Genomic DNA, 26,181 nt, shown 5'->3' on the forward strand with positions numbered 1-26,181 from the left:
TTTTCCCTTGCTCCAACATGGATCTTCTTCATGGGCTACAGTCCTTCAAGAAAAAACAGCTCCAGTGTGGGCTCTCCACAGGCTGCAGGTTCCTCCAGGGCATATCCACTTGCTCCAGCATGTGGTCTTCCATGGGCTGCAGTGTGGATATCTGCTCCAATGTGGTGGTCTCCACAGGCTTCAGTAACAACCTGCTCCCTCATGGTCTTCTCTACAGGCTGCTGGGGAATCTCTGCTCTGGTGTCTGGACCACCTTCTCCTCTTTCTTCTTCACTCTCCTTGGTGTCTGCAGGCTTATCTCTCTGACCTTTTTTGTCACACCTATCTCTCACAGCTGCTGTCCAGAATTTTTTCACCCTTTCTTAAACATGTTATCACAGAGGCACCACCAGCTTCACGGGTTGACTCAGCTTTGGCCAGCAGTGAGTCCATTTTGGAGCTGTCTGGAACTGTCCATTTCTGACTTGGGGACAATCCATGATCTTTTCTCACAGAGATCACACCTGCAGCAACCCCACTGCCAACACCTTGCAACATAAACCCAACACACTGGAAGAATAAAATTACACTAGCAGTGTACACTAATAAACTCAGTACTCTAGCAAACAAAATTAATCTTAGTGTCTGGTAAAGAGAATAGGTCTAAGATGAAGGAAAAGCTGTTATATCTGATTTGATGAGATGGAATGTGGAGTAGAGCTGGAGTAGCAGTCAGGGAGGTTTAAAAAAGCAGAAAATAAATCACCTGTAGCAACAGCAGGGAAAACAACAGGAAGACTTTGAAGGGAGAGTGAGATCAGGACTAGTCATGGTTGAAGGCAGCTGCAGGGCTCATGATTCACTGGAGAAGTCTGCAACTAGGAAGTCATCTTGAGGGGACACAGTGTTCTGGAAGAAGACTATCTTAAACCCTAAAAAAAAAAAAAAGACAGAAAATAACATAGAAATGGTTTATTGTTTTGTCCATACAGGTATATTGCTTGTGTTTCTTGAAGAATGATAGGCCTGAAACTTTTTGCAGAACAGGTGTACTTCAGGGATGCTTCTTTGTAAAAGTAAAATATGCAGTTTTCTGTCTACTAGCCTAAAACTGGATAAAGCTGTACTTTAGTAACAATACAATGTAAATTTTTATGGATTTCTGAACTTGAACTTGGAAAGACCTATTGAAACCCATTAGAAAGAGTTGTTGACTTTTTGCTAGCTTGTGACCTAATTAAATTTTTAAAATAAATTTTTGTTTTTCCTTCTCTGTCTCACTAGGAATATGAAAAAGGTGCCAAATAGCCCTCTGGCATATGGATTGAGCTGTAGTTTTAAAATCTGACTTGTACTTGCTCTCACTCATGTTTTTGGACCTCAGTCACTCAAATATAACATCTGCCATTTTTGTGGATCAAAAGCTTTCTGTACCCTGAACTTTGTCTCTCTTGATTTTAATTGTTTTATTCTGCATTTTACAGTTCGTGTCTAGAACACAGATGGTAGATATTTACCATATATATAAAATTATTATTATGCTGCTCACATCACATGCCAGGCAGTACTGATGTAGTAAAGAAGGAATGCCTTGATCTGCATAAATTTGTTGCGTGCATTTTTCAGTATCTCTTAATATATTTTTTCTCACCCTCTCTTCTTCTCTAGTTTTGTATCCTATTTTATAATAACTCACCCCGTATTTTCACTTCTTCAGCTGTATATTAGCCCCTGATGAAATATGTGTTGCTTTGACTAGATGCTTCCGTTGCCAAAGCTATCCCATTTCAAGCAAACTGGGGCAGCTCAGTTCTACATTCCAGTATGTTTGGAGCAGACATATCCTGACAGATGTCATCTTGCAAGTACAAGTACTTTCAGAAGTAAAAATTCAGGCTTTATATAGTTTCAGAAAAGAGCTGTTGTTGTGTGTGCACTAACTCAATGGTTCACAGGCCCTATATATACATTTAGAAGTCCTAGTAAGAAAGCTGTGTGTGTTGAAGCCTGTATTCAGTATGTGTCTTATGTTTCCATGTATGTTATATCATATACTGCTGTTGTGTACAGGTGTCTTCCTACCGTTTTATTCTAGGGTGAATTGTATTGCTCCAGGACCTTTGAGCTTTGGTCCATAACACACCTTTTACTTGAGTGCATGTTAACAAACATCCTCTCTCATGTCTTTGAGGATATGCACATCTGTCCAACCAGACATGGAGAGAGACCAAACTACTGTAAATGCAGTTGGCCAAATACCTCATTGTTAGTAGTTTACAGTAACCAATTGTATTAAGATGAGAAAGGAAAACAATAACAAAATTAAGTTCAGCCTGTGGGTTCTTGTTCATGGAGCTCATTTCATCTGGAGATAGTATTTCCAAACAACTCTTGTTATACCTGTCTGCCAATCCTTTTGAATTCCACTTCTCCAAATGTTATTGATGCTGTAACATAATAGTATCACCAGAGTTATTAAAGCTCTGCTCACCACCACACTATAAGCCTTTGAAATGCCACCCAGCACATGAAGTATTCACTTCCACTGTTATTTTATTTGTAGGATTTCTTTTTCAATGTACAGCTTTACAGATATTAAAAAGTATATTTAATCTGTTCAGTTGGTTGCCTCTTGAGCTGATGTTCCTATTTAGTGTTGCTACTTGGTTGAGTTTTAAAGCATGCTTTGTTCATAAAGCAGGACCAAAGCATTATGGAGCTAATATGATGTTATAGGCAACAGAGGCTCTTAATATGTGTTCACATTTTGGAAAGATTGTAACTTGGATAGATTCTCATGGCCTAATTATAAACTGTTACATGCTGTTCCATTGACTTGGTAGAATTCAGTTCACTAAATGCAATTATACATGTGTAACTGAAATAGATTTTTTCCCCTTTTGTCCTGTTTCTGTTCTCAGTTACTTGTGGGTCCTTGTGCAGCCACACAAACTCAGAAGTAGTATTACTATGAATAAGTCTATTATGTTGTAAGGCTGGCTACCAAATTTACAAACACAACTTGGTAGCTACATAAAACACACATATAAATACTTAATGTATAATGTTATATGTTGGTACATTGGTTTCCTGGACATCCCTGGCTCTGTACCAGTTTCCATGATAAACAGAATTTTGTCTGTTGGCTCCACTGCCACGATACTACCTTAGCACTTTTCCACTAAATTGTTTTTTATGCTCTCATGTCAGGTCCTACAATATTATAATGGGGTTTCATGAGTGGGTGGGTGATAGCCAGGGTGACTAACATGTGTCTTTGTGTAAGACCCACATACACACATACCTATATATGCATGCAGTAGTAAACCTTTTTGCTTTAATGAAAACATACTTGCAGCAAGAAAATGACAATTACTTAAAGTTTTTGATTTTGAGAAAAATGGACTGAGAAAAAATGGAGTGTTTCCAGAGTTCAGTGCAATTGTGCTTGATTAAAGTTTTAGCATTCAAATCTGAGAATTTTTAGGAAAAAAACTCTGTTAGGTGAAAATGAGTTTTCAAAAGTGAATTTCTTAGGTTTTGTGGGGTTTTGTCAAAATAATTCAGCAACATATATGGGAAACATCTCAATTACTCCCTTCTCCTCTATTTTCCCTTAACTTACTTTTCAGTACATTCACATGCAGCTGAAACAGCTGATCCAGGAAGGTGACTGTTTTACTGCTAGCAGTTGTCCATAGCAGGCATCCTATTGTTTAGAAAGTGCCTGTACATAAACCTGTCTGGAGCCTACAGCTGTGATGGCTATTCAGATACTGAAGAGTGGGGTGAAAATTTTTACTCCCATCATGTGCTGAGAGCGATTCCTATGTTCTAAGTAATGTGGATGTGTCTACAAGTAATACATTGCTTGAAATCATAAGCAGATCTGAAGTAAATGGATTAGCCTGGATGGTAACTGTTTTAGTGTAGTTATGGCGTCAGCAGAACTTGAAATGTGTAACAAAACCTACCAAGAGAATAGGTATGAATGATCTGGCACCTTGCCATGATTTCTGCTGGGGCTGCTTTGCCGGGACTGCCCGAGCTGCCGTGCTTGGGTCTGTCTGCAGATCTGTGCCACTTTGGATCTGCCTGCATCTGCTGTGGCTGTGTACCTTCAGGGTAGTTAACTGTGTGTGACAATCAGAGTTTATTATGAGTACATAGCTGTCCCTTATGCTTTTCTCATTGTAAAGTCTTCTACTCTGCCCATTTATATAATGAGATAATACACGATACTTACAAAATATTCAGTAAGTTTTTGCTTTTATTTTCACAGAGATACTGTTGATGGGCAGTCCTGTTCTGAAATGGAAACCTGTCTCTTACTTGAGTAAACGTCTATCTTGATGTCCCTTAGATTATCAGAAGAAAACCCTTATACACTATGTGCTGTTCAGGCAACATATAGTCTTATCACCTTATTTCAGTATTTTGGCAGAGCTATTTAGTAACTATTGCATTAGACAGATTTTTGATAATTATGAGCTGTCTCTGATGCCGACAGAAAGTAATAATTTTATCATGTAAGCTGTAGATAGTAAGAAATGGCCAAAAAACCCTGCGGAACAGAAAGTAGTGCTAACAAAAAAATACAAACCCAGTATTCATTATTTAATGTTTCTTCAATGATCACTGTTTTAACAACTCTACAGTGCTGCTACACATTGCAAAAATCAAAGCAGGTACTTCATGAATTGTATTTTTTAAACATCCAATATGTAGCCTATACAGCTTTGGTTGCATGTGTTACATGCACGTGCACATATCCAACAATTGCAGGCTTTAGGTGATTGCCACATTGTATATACTTTATAGGGAAATTTAATTGACTTATGAAAGTGTTTGATTCTTACGGTTACACTTACAGTCTATTTTAATCTAATTCCTAATTGAAAATCCAGTTTCATGCTTATATGTGTAAAGTGACTCTTTTAATAATAATTTATTTTAACATAGCTATTAGGAAATAAATTTTATATCTTAAAATATGTAAGAAAATCTTGGAAAAAAACACAAGTAAAATAGTGTTTCTAGAGAGAAACTCTTCACATATCAGCATGGCAACAGGAGTTTCATTATGTATGATAACGTATGCATGTAATTTCTTTCAAGCCTTTAGAAATTTTCTGTCTCTGATTTATCAAGTATTCATTGTCAGATTCTGCAATTTGCAGCACTGGCTGTGCTAATTGTTGTTTCATTTTCCCAGAGTAGAATCCTTTGTGCAGGTTATTTTAGATTTAAATTGCAATGATTGAGCTCTTAAGCAAATCTTATTTTATTTTATTTATTTTACTTATCTAATTTTTCTCTTTCTTTGTCACCTTGTATTTCTTTTTATCAAAAATTATTATTGTATTTTATTATTGGATTATCAACAGCTTCTATAGGCTGATATTGCTTTTATAAATAAATAATTGTTGTGGTATGGTATTTTTCTGTGAAAAAGATAAAGCAGATTCAGAAGTACTTTTATGTTTTTTCTTACTTAGATATGATTCATCATATAATAATTCAGTGATTGAAATAAATCCAAAGAATAAAATACCTGATTCTGCAGTCATTACTCATAAACTAGTCAATCTATATTATGTATAACTCTGCTAACTTGAATTAATTCATCCCTCAGAGGCTACAGTGACAATTAATAGTTATTTATTTGATCAGTTGCATTACTTTGTTGTATTTTATATAGACTCTTATTTGTCCTCATTCTCCCATTAGTACCTTCCAGTAATTTGTTGAAATGCATATTTGCTTCTTTTGGCATCCTCTTCTCTCTGTCCTGCTAAACATCCTGTTTTGAGAAGGCTTTTCATTTTGGTTATCTATTTATTTTTGTTTACAATGCATGTTGCCATATCAAAGAAATACAACTGGCATTTGTAGCAGAATCTTTGTGGGATGCCTCCACCAGGTGGATAAAATCTGTTGGGTGCAAATAGTCCTGTTTGCAATAACTATGAAAGTTGTGGCAGCTGTGAGCACTTTGCACCCTGAAAAATGAAGCCTCAAAGATATAGCAGGGAGCAGTTAAAAAGGTAGTTGACCAATATCTGCATGAGAGCGTTTGTTTTAGTATCCTGAAAAGAAGTGAGTGAACACATGAACTTCTGCAGCAAATGTGCATGAAATAGACTGGCAGCTTGAAATATTACCTCTAGCTTTTCAGCTGTTGTAGTAAAATGCACATTTTTTTATTATACATTTCACTTAAAGATCCTTTGCAGAAATGCCTGTGTAGGGTGTCTGCAAATGCAAACTCAGAACAAATTATCTGACAAAAAAAAAAGGCATAGCTTCCTCTGTCTTTGGGAAGTCTTTTCTTTCTGGGATTTACATCATGTGATGAAAGAAGCAAGGTACCTCTTCCTACATCCCAAGATCTGTTAGTAGCTGTCTTTCACTTAGCTGTTCAAAAAAAACCCCAACCAAACAAAAACCAAACCACTGTGTACTCTGAAATATCTTTTGTAGTCATGGTGCAATACTTAGTTTAGAACTTTACTTAGGACAAAAGTTTGCCTGAGTCACACTCCAAATAATATAAAAAAATATTACTGGTCAAGCGATCCTGATGTACGCTTTAGATTTGGAATGAATACGTTAAGAGAAGACATTTCTCCTTTAAGAAATAGTTAATCAGGTGTGTCATCCTACTCACCTTTTCATCACAATTGGTTGTTTTGTGTGATGGGACCAGGCATGTTGATCAACACTGGTTTGAATAATAAATGAACTTCGCTATTGGAAAGATTCCAAGATTCCAAGATTTTTTTGGGGACATGCAAATAATTTTGATGTGATTAAAATGGAGAAAGTCAGGGTCAGGTACTGATGAGACCATCCAAATTTTGATTGGAAGAAGCATTTTTATTGTGTGCACTTCATACTGCAGTGGTATAACTGAGACTGAAAATGTATGTATTTTTCCGAGTCACGGGGATCAGAAAAAGGAATGCAGATTTTTAATTGGGAAGGTGAATGAAAAACCATACATGTCATATTTCTTTCCCACTTTGCCCAAAGATATAACAAAAGTAAAGTAGTGTTCTTACAAAATGGTTTAATGAATAAAAGCATCTCAGTTCCTATCTGATAATTATTTACAGATGGATGTACAAAGGCAATACTTCAAAATCTAAAAGATAATCAATGTGAATAAAAATTGGGCTTTGAATACTTTACTGCAATGTTATTACTTCCTCTGTGTGGTGTGTTTCCAATTTGGAAATATAAAAACTGAACTGTGAGCAGGAAAAAAATATATCCTTCAACAGTGACTGCATTTGTTGAGAAGATCTAATGGTTTTATTTTCATGCTTAATGCCTGTGAAGTTCCACAGACCATAATTTCTAAATCCATCAGGAATACCACTGCAGTACTGCTGCCCTCAAAACTATCTGTAACGGATTGCTTGCTTTTGATTTGTAGAGTGACATGGCAACCAGGATTAACTTTCACCCCTCCCCCTTCAAACATGTCTATATTTTAGACCCCATTAAAAAAATTAAAAGGGGAAGTCATAACTGTTAGATTAGGTCATGTTTTTGAATTCTGGACTCTAAGATCGCTGCACCCAGGCTGTTAAAACTAGAAGATTGATACTTAATGATGTTTCTTGCCCTTTGTTCCCCCTGTCTAAGCTATAAAGCAGATTTGACAAGCTCTTTTAAAAAGTGCTTGAAGAAAAGGAGAAGACAAATGAGAGAAGGGAGGGAGAAAATAGGTTCCTGAGAGAGGCTTTGGCATCTGAAGAGCTGGGGAATGACTTCTGAATTTGACAAGGCCACAAATATATCTTACAGTATATATGTTTTACACAAAAAAGGTATTCTTCTTTTGATTAAAAGATCAGATTTAGGTGCAGCCTAGGTTTCATACCTACCTCTATGCACAACTGCTTCTGTCAAAACACATTTTCTTTACATGGAATCTTTGAAATTAGTAAATACAGAATATAAGACATCATTTTAGACATGAGAAATGCTTAATGAAATAAGGAGCTCATCAGAAATAATTGTTTCTAAATTTAGAAACAAAACAGTACTAAATAAGATTTGGAGGATTCTGTGTTTGATGCAACATGTATTAGCATAATGTATTCCATTATGAGGTTTAAACCTTGTTTTAAAAATGGTTGTTGTCCAGAGAAGAGTTAGGAAATGGATTAAGGAACTGTAAACAAATATTTTGTTGTGGGGGATGTAAGGAAATCACATATGCAGCGTCTTCAGTTTCTTGCAAAATACGCGATGTAGTGGAATACTTCCATTTAACAATGGAAGTTATAGTAAATCATATGGCTAGAATTTGAAAGGGGAAAAACTGAGAATAAACTAAATGCAGAGTTGGATCTGAAATGGATATTAATTTAGGGACAGTTGCGATTTGCTTTATGCAGGTTAAAGTTAATGATCGCATCACATTCCTTCTTGCCTTGGAAAGTGTGTTTTGCAGTTGATTCTTCAATCTGCCTCAGGTTTTTATGTTGGCGTATCTTCAGCAAAGGAAGCATTTCCTGGGAAGAAGAAAAATAAAAGGCAAAGAGGAGAGCAGAAAGTGTAGGTGAATGAATTAATCTATTGAAATGACCTTTTCTTCTGAGTGTGGCCAGCTGGAAGAATAGGCTAAATGAAAACTTTTCAAATGGAAAAACTTAGCTATCTGAGCAATCTCTCTACCTGTGCTGAAAAGCCTGCTATCTAAAAATGCTTAAATGCATTAATAAGCTCTTCTTTTTATTTATTTATTTATTTATTTATTTATTTATTTATTTTTAATTTCTGCCTTTCCATGTGTGAGGCAGCAAAACTGAAGCTTACTGGCAGCAGCACTTCATTCAGAGAACTTTGGATTTACTAAATTTTTTTCCAGCACCTTAAATCTAAAAATCCCAGACTTTGTTCATCTTCATCTTGTTTAGTTTCTTCTTTTTATCTTTTCAGGTCAGAAAATAGTTCTAAATTACTCAGATTTTGTGTTAATTCTAGACTCCTTAATCTTTTCACGTGTCCCAAAGCTACTTAATATAGTATTTCTGGGAAATATGCCAAATGTTCGAAATGTCATGAAGATATAATTTTTCTCTGGGTTACCTGTCAGGCATGAAAATATAGTTTGATTGTCATCCAGTATCAAAAGGTAATCCAGTTGAAATAATTGAAGCTATGGACTAACAGTGCAACATAATTGATTTACATATATGCTTTTGTTTAGATCAAACGTGAGTGTGTATTTGGCCTAGAAGAATTTACATCCCATGGACTTGAAAAAAAGGGATAACCTTTTCTATATCATTAACGAATCATTATTACACATCAGAAAATTAAAAGTTGCTTTTGTAGTTTGGAAGGGAATTTAGTAATGATCTTCTAAAAGGAGAAAAATCTCCATCCTTTTTAGAGCTTTTAGTGCGATGTGAAACCTGGGCTACTTGAGTGGTGTTTCAGTTTAGCAAAGAACAGTGAAATTGAAAATAATTTAGGCATGGAAATAAAAAGAATTTTCCATGTTCCTGGCTGCCTGGTCATTGGTTCCACTTCTGGTTCAAGGTTATTTAATATATTAACACAAGAACCAGTAGGATGAATGAGATACCAGTAGTATCCCTACAGAGAGGAACACCACTGTGTGAGCTCCATCCTTATTAGATGACAGAAACTTCACACATGACAGTGACTTCTGAACAGCTCAGCTATTGCAAAAATTACTATGAGAGTTCATCCAAGCTGGCACCAGAAATTCACTTCTTAGTGGAGTGTTCTCCTTATAGTTTTTCTGACATGGAATCAGATGGGAAATTCCCTTGCAGTTATGGAATTCTTAACAGTAAATTTGGTGTAATTTTCTGGTGTTTAGAGGAGGATGAGCTCACTCTGCATACTTAGTATGAATCAACTAAAACATCGTTGAACAATTAAGCGTAAACCTACTGGAGATGTGGCATCACTATTTCTGCAATTTTGTAACAATTATACCTAATTTAGGAACCACAAACAACAGCATTTCTTCAGTACCCAAAATCTGTTACATGAATGCTTGACAACTTCTCTAATGACGCCCAGTCCACCTGGGGCCTCTTTTAATGATGGTACTATAAATTGGCCAGCAGGTGGTTTTTTTGTTTCTTTGTTTGTTCAATTTTTTTTTTGTTCCCCCTCCCGCAGGTTTCTGTGCAAATGATGTACAATTGGACAAGAACAAATTAGACTATGTAGAGAAGGAAGTCTAGGCAGGGGAGACTGGAAGGAAGCTATGCATCCCAAACACTGATTTATTCCTTCTGGAAACATTCTCAGTGAAAGTTTGCAAATAGCTTTTTACTGAAAGGTTTAAAGGGTTAGCCAAAGCTGAAGTTTTAACTCCTATGTGAAGGCATTGCAGAAATACGTTGAGGGTTGAACCCTAGCAAGTGAATCTTACCTTTCAATGCCTTTCATTTAGAGATAAAACAAATGGAAAAAGCTCACAGGGTCTGTTTATTTTATATTTACAAATAGGATCGATCTTCTGTTTTCTCAGAGATGGCCCCAAATTGAGAGGCTCTTTCGATGTATGTTTTAAGAATTCCAGAGCTCATCTCTGCTTGTTTCAAATCTATTTTTCTGCTTCTACCAATCTTTTTGTTGGAAAATAAAATAAATTTTTTCCCCTCTGGTCCTTAGTGCAGACAAAGCCCTTTTAATAAAGTTTTAAAATGTGCACCAGCTGCAGCATTAAGGTTCTAAATGACAACTGTTGCAGCACTGCCTTTATCGTGCAGGTTGTTACAATGTGTTTAAATGGCATTAAGTGTGTTAAGAACCAGCAGAGCAACAATAGCATGCCGGATCACAGAGTACTTCTAACCCCCCAACCAGACCCTGCAAAAACCAAACACCCCTCCCCAGCCCAGACCCCCAAATCCATACAGATTTATGGGACTGTCCCAGAGGTCCTGAATTAATAATACATAGCATGTGCACAGGAATGATATATGGGGCAGGAATGGCTTATGTCTCTGTTAAATACTGCGTTGTAAATGTTGTACCAATATATGTTTGTGAGACAGGTCCTATTTCTCTTGCTTTCCTGAAGGCTGCTAATCTCTAGGGCAGATAAAGACTCTGGTAGCTTCTGAAGTTTTGGATTTAAGAACCCTGCAGTATACTGCATAGTTTGAAAGGAAGCACTAAAGCACCATTAAATTTTAAAATATAGTTCAGAAGCATTATGTTCTCTTATACCCTGCAGTTCTTTGTCCAAATGACTGAATTTCAGATTAAGGAACACAAAAAGATGAAGAACAAAACAAGTGCAAAGAACCCAGGACTGTGAGTGGGAGACAGGGATCATAGTGAGTCACTCTGTAATAGCTGAAAAGTGACAGCTGCCTTATCACAAAGGCTGTCTAGCATTTGAAAGTGAAGATTATACAGACAACACAAGAACAGTCCCCTTTCCACTCCATTTTCAGCTCAGAGAGAGTCCTGTAAATGGGAGGAAACAATTTTGGGAAGGACTTCATTTTTTTCCATTCCTCTTTATTGCAGGTAGGATAAAAAAATGTAACTTTTTGAATGGTGAAATGAGTACAGAACAAATAATTTGAAGTTGACTTAATTTCAGTTTCGTCTCTTCAAAACAGTAATTGTTTATATTCTACAAAGTCACTTCAGAGGGAAAGGCACTATGAAATGGGACAATTGTAATGTTTATTCCTAAAATGTCAAGATGAGATGTTTTAACATTGCAATAACATTTATTTATTATTAAATGCTACTTACACCTCATTCTGCACTAAGGAGAATAAACACAGATCACTTGGGGAACAAGGCAACCTGAAGAGTGTCTTTACCAGGAGAGTATAAAAGACTAAACTGCCTGACTATTCGGTATCTTGAAGGTTATTCCTAAATCAGTCGTCAGTTTCTGACTTGATTTGAATAGGGATTCTCAAGGTGGCATTTCATAAAAACTTTCATGTGTGGCAGAAATGGTTCATCAGGAGGGACTTGTGTTTGAACAGGAGTTGCATTATTAATCAACTACTGAAAACAGGTTTTCGTAGCCTGTTTTGGAGAAGCTGAGAAGATTTGAGAACCTCTTGCTCTCAGTTAAGCTATCGCACATCAGGGAACCTGAAAACACAGGGAGCAGAAGGCTTTTGGTGCTGTGGAATGGGACATGAAGGCATAAAAACCCTCTGCTTGAATAGGCTTGTAGACCCACATTCTAAAAACTGTCCAGAGCATCTGAGTGAGTCTTTCTGGAGCCAGACAGTACAGGGGGCTGAGTCACAGTGGCCATTTGCTGGGTTTCCTTACAGAAAGGTGGTTGAATTGAAATAATAGTTTTATTTCCTGGAGAATGTGAAGGAATGCAGCAAAATGTTGTGTATTTTTAGACAAAAGCAATTTCTTTTCTGTATGTAGAAGTGAAAATTCTGTTTTTCATCTGATATTAGAACCTTTTTTTTTTTCAGTGTCAGAACTTTCTGGTGATGTGGCAGCTTGATCAGTTCTGTCGTTTGGTATCAGTCATCTAATGAATATCTTGATTCTGTGTTTGAGACCAGCCTTCAAGAAAAGATGTTTCTGATGGCATAGGTAACAAGCTGAGATCTACAGAGGCAAGAAATGTAGAACAGAGAGACATCTGTAACAGCAGCTTGTCATTTGTTCATAAGAAATATAGAAAGTGATTGTGTTTTATGCTAGTTCTTCAATGTCCGTACTGAATGATACTTTGTGCTGAGCAAGAGCTGCTGGAAATTGGCTAGTAGACTTTTCTTGCTCAGTATGGCCAAATCTATTTTTGCTGAAGATCAATATGGGAAAGCAATGCCAGCAGGCATTGAAGTGTAATGGATGGCAACAGTGAACCACCTTCAGAATTGCAGTTAATGAAATAATGCATACTGATATAAACCACTTAGCTCTCCTGAGCTCATCTACAAATTGTGACTGTGTAGCTTCTACAACAGGTTGTAAGTGTCTTTCTAATTACATTTTTATATTCTCACACTCTGTATCAGTTTAGCTTCAAATGCAATATTCCCTTTGTTTTCCCTTTTCCACCCTATAAACTGTTCCCCCCCACACTGCTGAAGTACTGGGCTTCCTAGGAGAACTCAATTACCTGCAAAGGCAGATGTGCTAAATGGCAATGTGAGGATGATTTGTCGAAGCAGATGTGAAAGCTGACATCTAATACTACCTGTGGCGCTGTCAAGAGAGAAGCATTGTCAACAAGATGTTAAAAATTACTTCTAATATCTGAAAATAGTAAATGAAACATGAAGAAAATACCAGTGTTCTTACTAAATGCCTAATTTAATTGGCACAGTTTTATTGATTTTTTAATAGAACAAAATGAGATTTTAATATATTCTAATTAGATATATTAATTTATTATGACTTTCTTGGTTAGAAGAACTCAAACAGCTCATTAATTTATTTTGTATGAAGTTATTTTAGACAAAGTCCCAGAACCTTCCAGCTATATGTAAATTCTTGGACATACTGGTGGATACTTAGTTGTGAATCTACAGGAGACTGTGGGAAGACCAAATAATTTATTTCACTCATTCTGATGAAATTCAAATTCTAAAATCAAGTAGAAGTGTTGAAAACTTCTAATATTTTGTAGATATGATTCTGTAAGCTTCTCAGCCAGTGATACATCAGTAGTATCAACCTCTTTGGTTGTTGCAATGAGAGTGGGACAGGGCTAACTAAATTTCTTTGCTTATATAGCTATGTAAAGCCCTAATCAGCTTCTTGCTTCATCTTGATTCTTGGTGACTTAAAAACCCGAATAGGAAGAGAAGATGTTAGTTAAATTTTGTTGGATGAGATGTTGAGGAACTTGCAATATAGTGTATTTTTGCTTTCAACCAAGCTGCTTGAAATATGGTTTTGTACATACACTTTGTTACTACAAGACATTTTGGATCAGGAGTAATCTTGAAGTTCTCTCTTATCTTGTAAATTGGATCATTTTCTTCCAGGGTTTGTGCATTGACCACATAGGCTTTATGGGACCATGAGGGGTGGGGAAGAAAGTTCATACAGATTCAAAGGGTCTGTTCTGTATTGAATCTTGAGAGGACTTTGCTGCCTGGTATTTGGTGTCAATTATGTTATGGTATGTACTGGTGAGGAAATGCAAAGTTCTGGTAACAATGGACATTTTTGGATTCCCAGTTTAAAGTTAGAAATATCGCAGTGTTTTGTTATATATTCATTCACCCTTAAAACTTTATACAGTGGCTAACCATCTCAAATTACAATTGCTAGACAACTCTTTTTTTTTTTTCTTTTTTTTTTCTCTTGAAGAGGCATTGTTATACAATATTGCAAAATACTGCAAATGTCTCCATGACATTTTGTAAGTGAATTTGCTGCTTGTGACAGTGAAATTCCAAAAGTACCTGTTTCGACCAGGAGTCACATTGATACCATGCCATGATACTTGAAAGGCCTAAAAAAGGTTTCCTGACACATTACCTATGAAAATATAGCCATAAACATTAGCTCCTAGGTTTCTTTGGTTGTAGCGTGGTGTGAAGCATCCAAAGTAGACCATCGTGTGGCAACACAGAAGTACTTCAGTCAGCATTTTGAGTCTCAGTTTTCAAAGGTGTTTAATAAAAAGGTCTAAAATACAAATTATTCTATTTTGCAGTCTATCCTCAAACACTCTAAATATAACACCATTGTAATGAAACTGACAATAACCATATTTTTACAACAGCAAACTGCATCTTACCTGGAAAGTATGGGACTCAGATAACTCACGTGATAAAAATTGCTCACATGCCTCTGATAACGAGACAAAGGAATTGTTGAAAGAGAACAGATGAAGAGTAAACTTCTTTCTTGACTACAGTGGATAGAATGACACTGTCTGGATGTCAGTGGTATTATTTTTATTTTTTTAATAGAAAAGTCGAGCTTTCTGTATGTAAGAATTCTGTGGTTTCTACAGCTTTGTTCATTTAGCAACACACATAAAGTGGCATTTTTACTGCCTTTTAGTCTTTTTTGAACAGAGCTAAATGCCTTGAACAGAATTTTGTGTTCAGGTATGTAATTGTTCAGAAACAATGTATTTCTCTTTAAGTTTAATGCAACAGAAGCATAGGCAAGGAGTCAGGTGTCTCTGCTGAAATACCTGCTGTGTAATGCAATTTCTGGAAGAGGGAAGTGGATTGAGAAAGAAGCATTCACCCTCTCTGTGACAGATGATGAACTTAGTGTTAATGATAGTTCTCCATGTTCACCTTTGAAATGGCTGATTCATTAGTGCACTGATAGAGAAATTCCTGTTGAATTTGTTGGAGAGGAGGATGGCAAGCTGGGGAGACCACTACTTTGGAGCAATGTTTTAGACATTTTCATTGCCTGGGATGGAGCTGGTGCACAGACCTCAAGGGGGGGTCAGAATTCCCACTCCCAAGCACTGTGTTAACTCCCCACATCAGTAAGCACTTGGATGTTGAGGTTCAGGCTGCTGTATCAGCCAAAGCAGAGACAGCTGTATGTGCTCTGACATGCAATGCGCAGCTAGGAGAGAAGTTGGCTCCGAGTTTGAGTAATTTTGGTACACCTGCAACTTGTGTTAGGTATTGTGTAACATTGAGGTAGTTACAGGAGGTTGTGTAGATATGGGCCTTAGCTTCTTTTGGATCCATTCCTGAAATGTAAAATGTCAATAATAACAGGAAATAATTCCCAGTTTCATAGAGATGTGATCAGGATAATGTGATTAATAAGTCTGTGGTTATGCTAAACATATCAGTGTCCTAGTAAGATGTCATTAAGACTGCAGCAGTGATCTGTTACATCTTTTTCTTTCTTTGCATCTTAATAGCTTTATTTCTCAGGCTCACATTGATAAAAAAAAAAGCTATGCCCCTTTTTTTCCCCTTGTATTCTACTAGTGCAATGATCCATACAGGAAGATGGCATGAGAAAGAGTTTGATAGGTAGAATTAGCAAACAAAAAATCCTTATGGTTAGCTTGAGCTCTTCTTGCATGACATAGAGACACCTTTCTTCTAAATCAGACTTGACTGAACACTTGCAACAGACTGTGAATGCCCTGATGTTTGACAGCTCCTGTTTCAGGTTTCCTACATGAGAGCATGATTCACTGTCAACTGATCAGCCCCTGAAATTGAATCTTAAAGCTTTCTGCAAGTACTGTGCTACACCCTCGTCATGCGGGAGGGAAATAGTCTGTTGCTCATTCTGACTGTGAAATGAGCCAGTGCTAGATGATTACCCTTCAGTTTGACTCTGGGAAGTAACTTGAACCTCATCAGATTATGAGATGTTTGGTTTCCCTGTGTAGGTGCGCACCCTTTTCACAGGCTTTCTGAAGTGTTGCTGTAATTGCTGATTTGTGTTGATTTCTCTTTTCACATAACACCATATGCTGCAGTTGAGAGACGTGTTCATAACTTGTTTTCACACAGAATAAGTCCTGAATCACACGTACATTGTGTTGCTGCAATTTCCTTTGACAGTCAAGAAAGTCTGTTACGGTTGTGGACTTGTTAAAAGGCAGACTTCTTGTGAAAACCAGTAGACAGAGTCTATGTAGCTTAAAAAAGGTGGAATAATATAACAAATGTGTAAATGAACTTGTGTAGTTTCACATTTGTGTCAGTTCACACAAAGAAATAATAAAGTTTCTCCCAAAAAAAGGAAGGAAAAAATGCTTTAGGTGAAATGTTTCAATTTTCTTGGGGAAAGTAATTGTATAGTAGTGGCAGTGGGAGAACTTTCTTCCATTAAAAAAATGAAAAGAACTCCTAAACCAAAAAAAAAGGTCTCATAAATTTGCTGGAGGATGAGCGTTTATAGATAAGAGTACCCAAAATGATAGCTAAGCCTCAGAAAACCAGTGTTTGGAAGTGATTTCAGTACAAAGTTTTAAGTCAGTTTCAATCAGAAGGGTGAGATTTCTGTGTGTGACAGCTCACCACGTGTCTGTCTCTGGTGGAGCTTTAGAGAAAAATAAAGAACATATCCAAGGCCAGCCACTGTCAGAGATGGGACTTGGGGCTAGAGTTATATCCATTCTGACGATATCTGCATTCCTATAGCTCTGCTGCCTTCTATCATTCCCTCCCTCACTGCATAGACACAAGCTATTTTCTTTAAGTCAAGTCAATACCTTGGCCATTATCAAAACAACTTGATGAGCTGGAAAGTAATTTTACAATGCTTTTTCAAACTTAGAGAAATAAATTCAATAAAGTGCCTCAGATCTTTTGGGAGAAGTGACAGTCTAATCATTTAAGCAACATGTTCATTATGAAACCCCAGAATGTGTCTCACTGGGGGGCAGGAGGAGATCTATTTGGTTATTGAGCTTTCTTTTCTTCACAAATGTAGTCGATACCTATATAGACAGAATGAAAGTGTCCCTTATTGTGAGACTTACTATGTAACCGGGGTGTGCATTATAACGTAAGAGCATACTTACCAGTGGAAGTGATGTTGATATGATTGCCATATATACAGTGATAATTTTATCTATTCGGTGTTTTAGCTTCCTTAAATTCATAGAATTAATTCTTCCTGATGTACAAATAAACAAATAATAGATTGGCTCAGTTCTTTTCAGCTATTTAATGTAATTACCCTGCTTTTTCATTTCGAGTGATATTTTCATTCTGCTATGTAGGTAAAGCTCCAGCTTCTGAAATTCTCTGTGAAGAATGAGGCTGCTGTCTGAGGTTGGAGTAGATCACAAGGCTGCCAGGTATGCAGATGTGGGTCCTGGGGTGTCGGGAAGCAGAGGAGCTGGTTGAGCAATGGAGCAATTGAGCAATGGCCCTGCCATCTGACATGGGGAGGGTGGTGCATTTTTAGCATTTCCCATTACATGCTTAGAGGGATAGTGGGTGCTTGGTGTATGAAGGTTGGAACAAAGGTGACTGAGGACATTCTCTGTTTCCTCCTCCTCCTTTGCCCTGCTCAGTCCCATAGGGAGGGTACCCAGATGTCTCAGCTGAAAAGGAGTTGTGGTTCAAGATTCCCAGTCACAAGGGGAGAGGAGGCCAGAGGCCTGGGTTAGCTACAGTGTGTACAGGCCCCACAGCTTTAAGGTGGCATCAGATTAATAGCGGTTGTCATGCATGCAGGTAGTATGACATGGGTACGTTTTCATTTCTGCAAAGTGAAACTGTTTTCCCAACCCACCATTTCTTCTCATGGTACTTATTATTTATAGAGATAGTAGTTTGTTCTTTATCAATATCTTGTGATACTGTCCTGTGATACTTTAAGGCTGTCTTCCTCCTGACTAAACCAGTTCATTTTTGGCTTCCAAAAGGTGCAGGTAGGGAATGCCTACAGTCTGCCATTGCCTTGTCCTTTTAGGGAATTCAAAATCATATTCAGTCTGAAAGTTTATTCAGGATATTTTTCAGAACTGTTGTCTTACCACAATATTTAAACAACTGGCTTTCACCTTCCAGTGAAGAATGTGGTTATACTTTTAAGAATCTCAGCTAATGAAAACCAGAATTTAATTGTGTACTAATGTCACATTCAGAAATTCTGATTAAAAATCATAGAAGTTTAAGTGTAGACGGAAGTTGAACTTTTTGCTCATATGTCTTATGATTTTAATGCCATTGTACTTCTTATAGCAAATGTATCCTCTGCTAGGTAATATTGCATTCAGGGCTATTCTAGTGCTCAATTTATCAAGGAGACTGGACCTGAATTATTTTGTATTTTTTCCCAAATACCATGAGGGTAAAAGATACAAGGTTTCTGTTCTGGATTGACTATTGCCAAATCATAATTCATAATGCCACTCTTTTTTTTTTTCTTTCTGGATTTTTGGTGTTCTCTCAGCTCAAATATTTTTAACATTTAAGGAGCTTCTTCAAAAGAAAGCTACCATATTTTCTTCCTGGTTTCTGTATGACCTCTGGCAGTCACTTAGCCCTTCTGTTCCTTGGTTTAATTACATGTAGAAAGTGGAAATAATTACCCCCATTGAGAAATATTTTAAGAATTATCCATTTACAAATAAAAAAGTTTCAAGGGGCTAGTGGGGTGAGTCAGAAGGGGGCCAGCCTGCTGATTACTGAAAAAACAAAAAACAACCCTGCCGGATTGCCAGCTGTGTAACTTCACTTGTGGTTTACTGAACTTTCTAGTTTGAACAGAAGGCCATGAACATATGAAACTGTGAATGGATTTTGAATTGTGTCTCAGATATTCCCCTCAGCTTCTGCTGAGACTGAATATGAAGGATCTAGTCGCTAGTTCCATCTATGGTATTTTGTGAGTTTGTAAAGAAAAGAAGACAGTTCCACTTTTTGTTTATTCACTTCACATGAACCAATCAAGAACATAATAAAACAGTCTAAGCTTATCATTTCCCCTTATGCTATGTTTAAGTCAAAGAATTATTCAGCTGGATTAATTTAGCTTACATTTGATTAGAATTTATGACAATATTTGAGGCTTTAAGACAGGCTTGTGTCAACTTTGCCACCAGAGTTACTGGCAGTATAAGTGTAGAAGAGAAATTGAAAGCAACGATGAGTCTTGTAATTTGTTATGCAGTAGCCGTTTGCTGTTTGTGTACCTGGGCAAAAACAAGACACAATTTATGGCTCTAAAGTATCTCTGAGAAAGCAGAGAGCTTTTGACTCTGCATAAATAAGAGGCTTTTTTTTAACATTTAGTTAGTACAGCTGTTAACAGATTGGCAGAATGTAAATGTAAATGTTTTAATCCTTCTAAATATTTTCTTTGGCTGATCTCATGTATTTCATGCTAAAATTGATTTTAAACATTAATACAAGCAGCCAGCTCCTTCAAGATCACTGCAGCCAATACCTTGTCCAGGCAAAGGCATATACAGCATAGGCTAGAAGAAACTTGGCTAGATATTGATTTTTGACTCAGTTTTCTTTCCTAATAATTGATCAAGAAAAAAATGTGTGAAAACATCTACTTCTAAGTTGTTATTATGAAGTATTTCTCAAACCAAAGTTTGCTCAAGAAAGAGTTTATTTATTTCTTTATTGTTACAAATGACATAGAACAGCTACATTCAGATAGCAACCCAACCTCATAGATTCTTCCCAAGAATAACACATGTGGGGTAAGGGGAATATTTTGGGTGACATTTCCAAAATCAGCATCTACCTTTTGAAACCCAAGGTTCAAGGAGCAGCTATAGTGTTCAAACTTTCTGAAAGCCCTATATGACTAGTATGCTTAAGGGGTCCAGACATATGAACTTAAATTGCCTCTCTTGCCTTTGCAAAGCAGATACCAGTGTTTGATTGACTGTTCTTTCACTCTTCTTCCTAGACTTTTCAGTGATGGTATTAATTTAAGCTACTCAATGACTTCCCAAAGCCATGAGAGATGAGATAGCTGTGCTGTGGTTTTAGGACTTTATTTGAGAGGACTTCTGCTGGAGGTCTTAGTGACTATGCTTACTGCTTCACCTGTACCTCTGCAAAAGTGATTTGGAAAGTGGAGACATCTGTGGCTGGTGATCTGAGAGGTGAGGACAGACTCTAAACTCTCTCCATGTTTCCTAATGCATAATGAATCTCATCCAGGAGAAGTCTAGCTTGAACATTTGACAGTCAACTGAATACTCATGATGTGTGGAATCTGGTAATCTTCTGGAATTCCTTGGAAAAATGTGAGTAGTAAGAGGAAGGCCTGCCTACGGTAACAGTTAATGTTCAATGAGGCAAAAGTAATCCAGTGGTGTTTTCTGTTCCACTTTCCAGAAAATTGAGAGTGAGTTGTGGTTTGAAATGTGGCCAGAAATGAACAACTTCTTCCTTGTGCTCCTGAGTGCATCTGTCATTTTTGGGATCTCAAGAATGTGCAGAAAGGTATACGGTGCATCTCAGATATCCAAGGTTGTCTTCCTGGCTATGGAGAGAGCCGGTGAGAATTTCCCCTGTACTATGCTATAGAGGAATGAGGAGGAAGCGTAGCTGGCAGTGAAGGATTGATTTCATTCTAGAGGAGAACATCATGGGCTGCCTGGGCTGAGAGAACAGAGCTGCCTCACAGCATGGCTTGAACCACCACTTGGTGACTAGAAGAGGAAATTACTTGTGTTGTGTGGGCAGGAGAACTGACCTGCTGGCTGATTGTTTTGATGGGTACTATAATGCAGTAGCCCCTTAGTTTTGTCAAGGCTTATCTAGATCAGGCTCTGCATCCTATAGCTGGCCAAGTACCTTTAGAGTTACTTGTATTAAAATAATATAGCTTTTTTTTCAGCTGTTAGTTGTGCTTTTGTAAAAAATCCCTTGTAACCATCTCCCTGTGGTATAAATTAATCCTTTTGAATACTGAGCAGCAGTTATGACACTTTGCCTCTTACTGTGACACAGGTTGCTTTCACACACAAATTAAGCAAGTTACACAGAGCGATGAATGGCATGTTTTAATGTGAGTCTCCTGCTATATTGTCAGCCAACAGTGCAAAATAGTAATTTACCAACTTCAATGAGATTCTCCAAAGCCAAGTAAGGTAATAGCAAGTGTAGCTTTCCCACAAGAGTTTTGGTTGAAACATTGTTGATAATCCACCCACTGCAGGTGGATTTGAATTTGTAATAAGATGTGATAATTCTGTACTGATATAGAAACTATCGCTTCACAGAATAACAAGAAAATATGTGCCACTGTTTTTGTTTATCTAAATAGAAAAATCTGTTTGTATTGTGTTAGGCTATTGATTTGGTATTTAAAGTATTGGGATATTTAAATATCCAACATTCATTCCTTTACACTATTAATTCTATTATGATATATCTACTGAACCGTATTTAGTTTGACTTATTTTTAACCTGCACAAACATTTACAGGACTTTGTTTATGCGTTTTAGCAAAGCAACCTGAACTTCAGCAGTACCTCTGAAACATGTAGTGGGTAATTGGTAAATTTAAATTACCAGTGTGTATTTTATAATGTATCTTCACTGATTGTGTTTAAAGTTAATTCCATGAGGATTTTGACTTATAAGCCTCTGGCAACTGCTGTATTATCATAATTCATTTTTTCTCCTTTATTAGTATAGTTACTATTTTAACATTTTAAGTTCATTAAAATGTGAGTTTAAATTGCCTTTTGGTCTCTGTGGTTGCTATGCAAATAAATAACCAGGTCTTTTCCCCATCCCCTCCCTCCCACTCTGTAAGTCCAGCTATGTGGACTCTGTATCTGTATCATCTGTTGTTTTGTTCTACTTTCCTGCTTAACATGGAGGATATTTTCCACGCCTAAGTTGACTGAAAAGTTTCTGAGTATGACTGGGACACTGGACTGCAGTTCTGTCTGCCTAGTTGAGTTGATTTGGGAAGTCTCTTTTAAGAACTAGAAAGAGAGCTGACAAAAGTTTTTATAAATGTTTTTTTGTTTACTTTGGTTCACACATCAGGTCCCCAAATCTACAACTCTCCTTGTGACTCTTGGATTTTTGGCCTCTAGGATATGTAAGTGCTGATATTTTTAAGGCATTGCAATGGTCACCTTTGTGAGTGGAAGCTTTGCCTTTGCCATAGCCATGCTTGGCTTTTAATGCTCATTTAATGAGCAGTTCAATGCTGACAGAGTCAGATTTGATGTGAGCCATCTGTTTTGCTCTGGTTTAGGGAGTGCATGTGTGCCCTGTCTGCTTTCTTGCTTGGGAAGGGTGACGTGGCCTTGAGAACTGAAGCACGCCAAGAAATCTGCCAGGGAGCAGAGCAGGGCAGACATGCCATTCAGGTGTCCCGCTGGAGACAGCCACACTTGGGCTGTGTTAGAATCATTATGAAGGCTTAGCTGGGAAGTCTGTGGCTTTTAATGCCATTTCATGGTAGTAAAACTTTTGTTGTCCCACCAGCTAAAAGAGTTGGTGTTTTAATAGAATAAGCATTCGATTAATGAAACAACATGTACTGTACAGAAGAAATGATCATAAAAAGCTGCTTTTTAACTGCCTAAAGTACCTTTTGCAGCTTGGAACCTTTTATCACCTTGTAAATCGCCCCTTGAGATGAATAGTTGAAGTTAGACAAGGCACACTTCCATTACCAGCATATCCTCCTTCGGATATTATTATAGAGCTTGGGCTGCAGCTGCTTCAAAGCTGCCCTTCTCACCAACACTTTTTTACATCTTGGTTTCATTATGCCAAGGGCGCATTCTGTGTTATTGGAGTGGTTTTGTTTTTAATAATCTTCTCGATGCGAACATTCAGACCTGAGGGAGGTCCGCTATTTCTCCTTGTGGTCACATTCCTTCTCTTACAAGGTGTTGACCGTTTTTTGCCACTTTTGTTCTATTTTATAGATAATATTCAAAGGTGCTAGTTAACAAATACTTAAACTTAGGAGGAGAGGAAGATGCATAATAAAGCCTACCCTAACCTGAATATAGGAGAAAAAATGAAGTTATGTCATTTTCATTATGGAGGGTTGAAAACTCATTGCTTTCAGTGGGAGTATAAGTAGGAAAATAAAAGACATGACCCTAACAACAAACAGATGGCATTCCCTTTTCTGTGATTTTGTACACTTTTGAAGTTGTAGAAGAACCGCATAAGCAGTCATGCTTTCAATTATTTTCCCCACTAACAGAGGCAGACACAAAATTTATTTGTTCTTTCTGACTGATTACTCTTCCATTCCAGTCAGCGTGTCTGAGCTCTAAATTCTCTTCTGTGCAAGAAAGAGAAATAAACTTTAGAAACTTCTTGGCCTCAAAACCAAAGGAAATATTTGACTAAGTTTAAATTCTCATTATGTTAACCTCTCTCTCTTTTTTTTTTTGTCCTTCTTAATGGAGGCTGCAATGATATGGCTTCAATTTAGTAGAGATGAGCACCCAGAAACTCTGTTTTTCGTAAGAGGCATCTCTCCCCAGAGAGAAAGAAAGAGCCTTGCAATTTTTTTTTTCTTCAGTTTCTTCATCCTTGCCGAGATAGAAAATGAGCAGGCAGATTTAATCCTTTCCCTTCTCCATAATAATTGTAAGAAGTCTGTTATCTCGTGTTGCTACTAACCTCAAAGCATAGGCTTATAAATAGAGAATATGGTAAATCCCATGAAGACTATAAAATGGAAACACAACACCATGTCAAAGCAGTTGAAATTAAAATAATATGTTCCCAGTATGGCTTCAAAATAGCTATTTTGTTTCACAGTAATGATAAGCTTAGAAACAAGAGTATTTTATGTTTCCCTGTACTTTCATGCAAAGGTCTCAAAAGCATGTTACAGTTGTAAATGACGCAGTGTTATAGATGGTGGGGGAAGGAAGTCACCATCTTGCAGACGGAGAAACAAAAATGTGGAGGGGGAAATATGATGTAACCTATAGTTAGAGGCAGAAGGAGGAAGATGCACAATTTTTTGATTCATGTGTCTAGATTCTATGAGTTTGGCAGTCATCTGTCACAACACATTTTCATGTAGTTTCAGAAACTATTGTGCAACTACCTATGCTGTTATAAATCAGTGGTTAGGGGAAAGGAAATGAGATATTTCTCTTGAGCTAGATTTCTGGCTCTGCTATTGATTTGCTAGGTACCTGTGTCTTAACTTGTCTCTATACTTGTCCTTCGCACTGATATCCTTGGAAGAACTTGGTAAATGCAAACAGGTTTCTTTCTCTGCTGAAGATGCTGGCCGATTGCTGACACATCTCTGTGTGCAGGTTCTTCTCCTTCATCGTGCTCCAGAACTGATGATGAAGAGCTGCATCCTGTTATTTCAGAAACCAATGGGAGTTTTCCAGCAACACTTTTTAGCTTTTTTTCAGACCCTCAGGGTACAATGAGATAAGGAACAGCTATGGATATACTGTAGAAGGCTGTTTGTAAAAAATATTACAGGAAGCCTCTTTGCAACATGCAGAGTGATCTGGTGTATTTTTGTGGACACCAGGGACAGCGCTAATCTGTGTATATTGATGAATACTTTTACATTTTAGCTAACTGCTATAGGCCTCAGCATGGCACACATCTCATCCTTGTCCTAGGATGTTTAGGTTAGGTCTGATTAATTGTACCTCTTCATGTCAGAAAAGGAAGACTTGAATGACTGGCTCAGATGTGGTAATTTACACTGTGTGCCTCCAAAGTCAGATTACTCCAGCCAACTCCACTGCTGGATCGCACAGTTTACTTCTGAAAACTGTTTCATCTATAGGTGTTAGCCAGAGGAGTTACAATCCCTTCAATCCCTTTTCTCTCTCTCTCTCTTTTATTTTATTTTTTTAAGTGAATTTACCTTAGCTGAAGTCCTTGAGCAAAACTTTGAATAAAACATATTAATAGTCTATATCAAGCGTTGTTTCCCACAGAATGCAAAGAAAATTAGTTAAATCTGAACTGAATGACTGTGCTTTGTAGCAGGCCTTTTTTTTGGTTTTTTTTTTGTTAGTGTTAGCCTTTTGTGTGAAGAGATGCTGAAACCTCTCCTTTCTTTCCTCTTTTCCTGCTCTATTAGTTTCCAGAGTATGGCATCCTTGATCTTAGAAATATTTCCAAGAAAAGCATAGTAGAAGAATTCCCTGTAGTGAATCTTCAGTGAAACCTTCCTGTTCTAGTCAACCACAGTTCCTAATTAGAATAAAACAATATGTTTCACTTTCATTAATTTTTCAGTGCAATATTCTTGCTTTGCTCTTTATGCATGGTGCACTGTCTGAAGTTTCATGTTTTGCTGATGACAAAAGCTTGTGAAATGCTTGCAAGTTTTTTTGAAATGTAGCCCTGTTCTTCAAGCCTCAAAAATAACTCCCCACATGCTTTTAGACATTCTAATAATCAGTTTGCAGTGTTAATGATGTTGGATTTAAAAATGGTCCAAAGAGATAAATATCACATGTGCATGTAATGAGACTGGAATTTTGAAAGAGAATTTTAATTATCATTTAAGAGAACTGAGAGACAACTTCTGTGTTAAAAAGATTATACTAGAAAAAGCAGAATCAGAGGTAAGGATGACTAATGCAGTTCACAGATTCAGTGTGTTCCATTGTTTGACACGCTGCATGTGTCACAGAGAGTTAAGATCTAAGCGATGGGTTTCCATCATGGTATTGCAAATGATGTCTTAGTCATAATATTTCTTTTCAAAGGAATGAGAATAACTTGGTGTATTGGTTTGCACGGCAAGGTTTTGGTAATGGGCAAACTACAGTGG

The 26,181-nt window shown here is 37.2% G+C and overlaps 1 long non-coding RNA gene across 2 annotated transcripts in view; it reads left to right on the forward strand.

Moving 5' to 3' along the window:
• Positions 1-23,688, forward strand: part of LOC110357842 (uncharacterized) — a 136,142-nt gene extending 112,454 nt beyond the window's left edge. For both annotated transcript variants that reach the window (XR_002411756.2, XR_010472230.1), the window contains exons 2-4: positions 17,669-17,746; positions 20,326-20,668; positions 20,760-23,688. This is a non-coding gene — a long non-coding RNA (uncharacterized LOC110357842). The remainder of the gene's footprint in view (positions 1-17,668; positions 17,747-20,325; positions 20,669-20,759) is intronic.
• The last annotated feature ends 2,493 nt before the right edge of the window (positions 23,689-26,181 follow it).

This window comes from Columba livia, chromosome 4, assembly GCF_036013475.1.
Source record: "Columba livia isolate bColLiv1 breed racing homer chromosome 4, bColLiv1.pat.W.v2, whole genome shotgun sequence".
NCBI classification, from domain to species: domain Eukaryota; kingdom Metazoa; phylum Chordata; class Aves; order Columbiformes; family Columbidae; genus Columba; species Columba livia.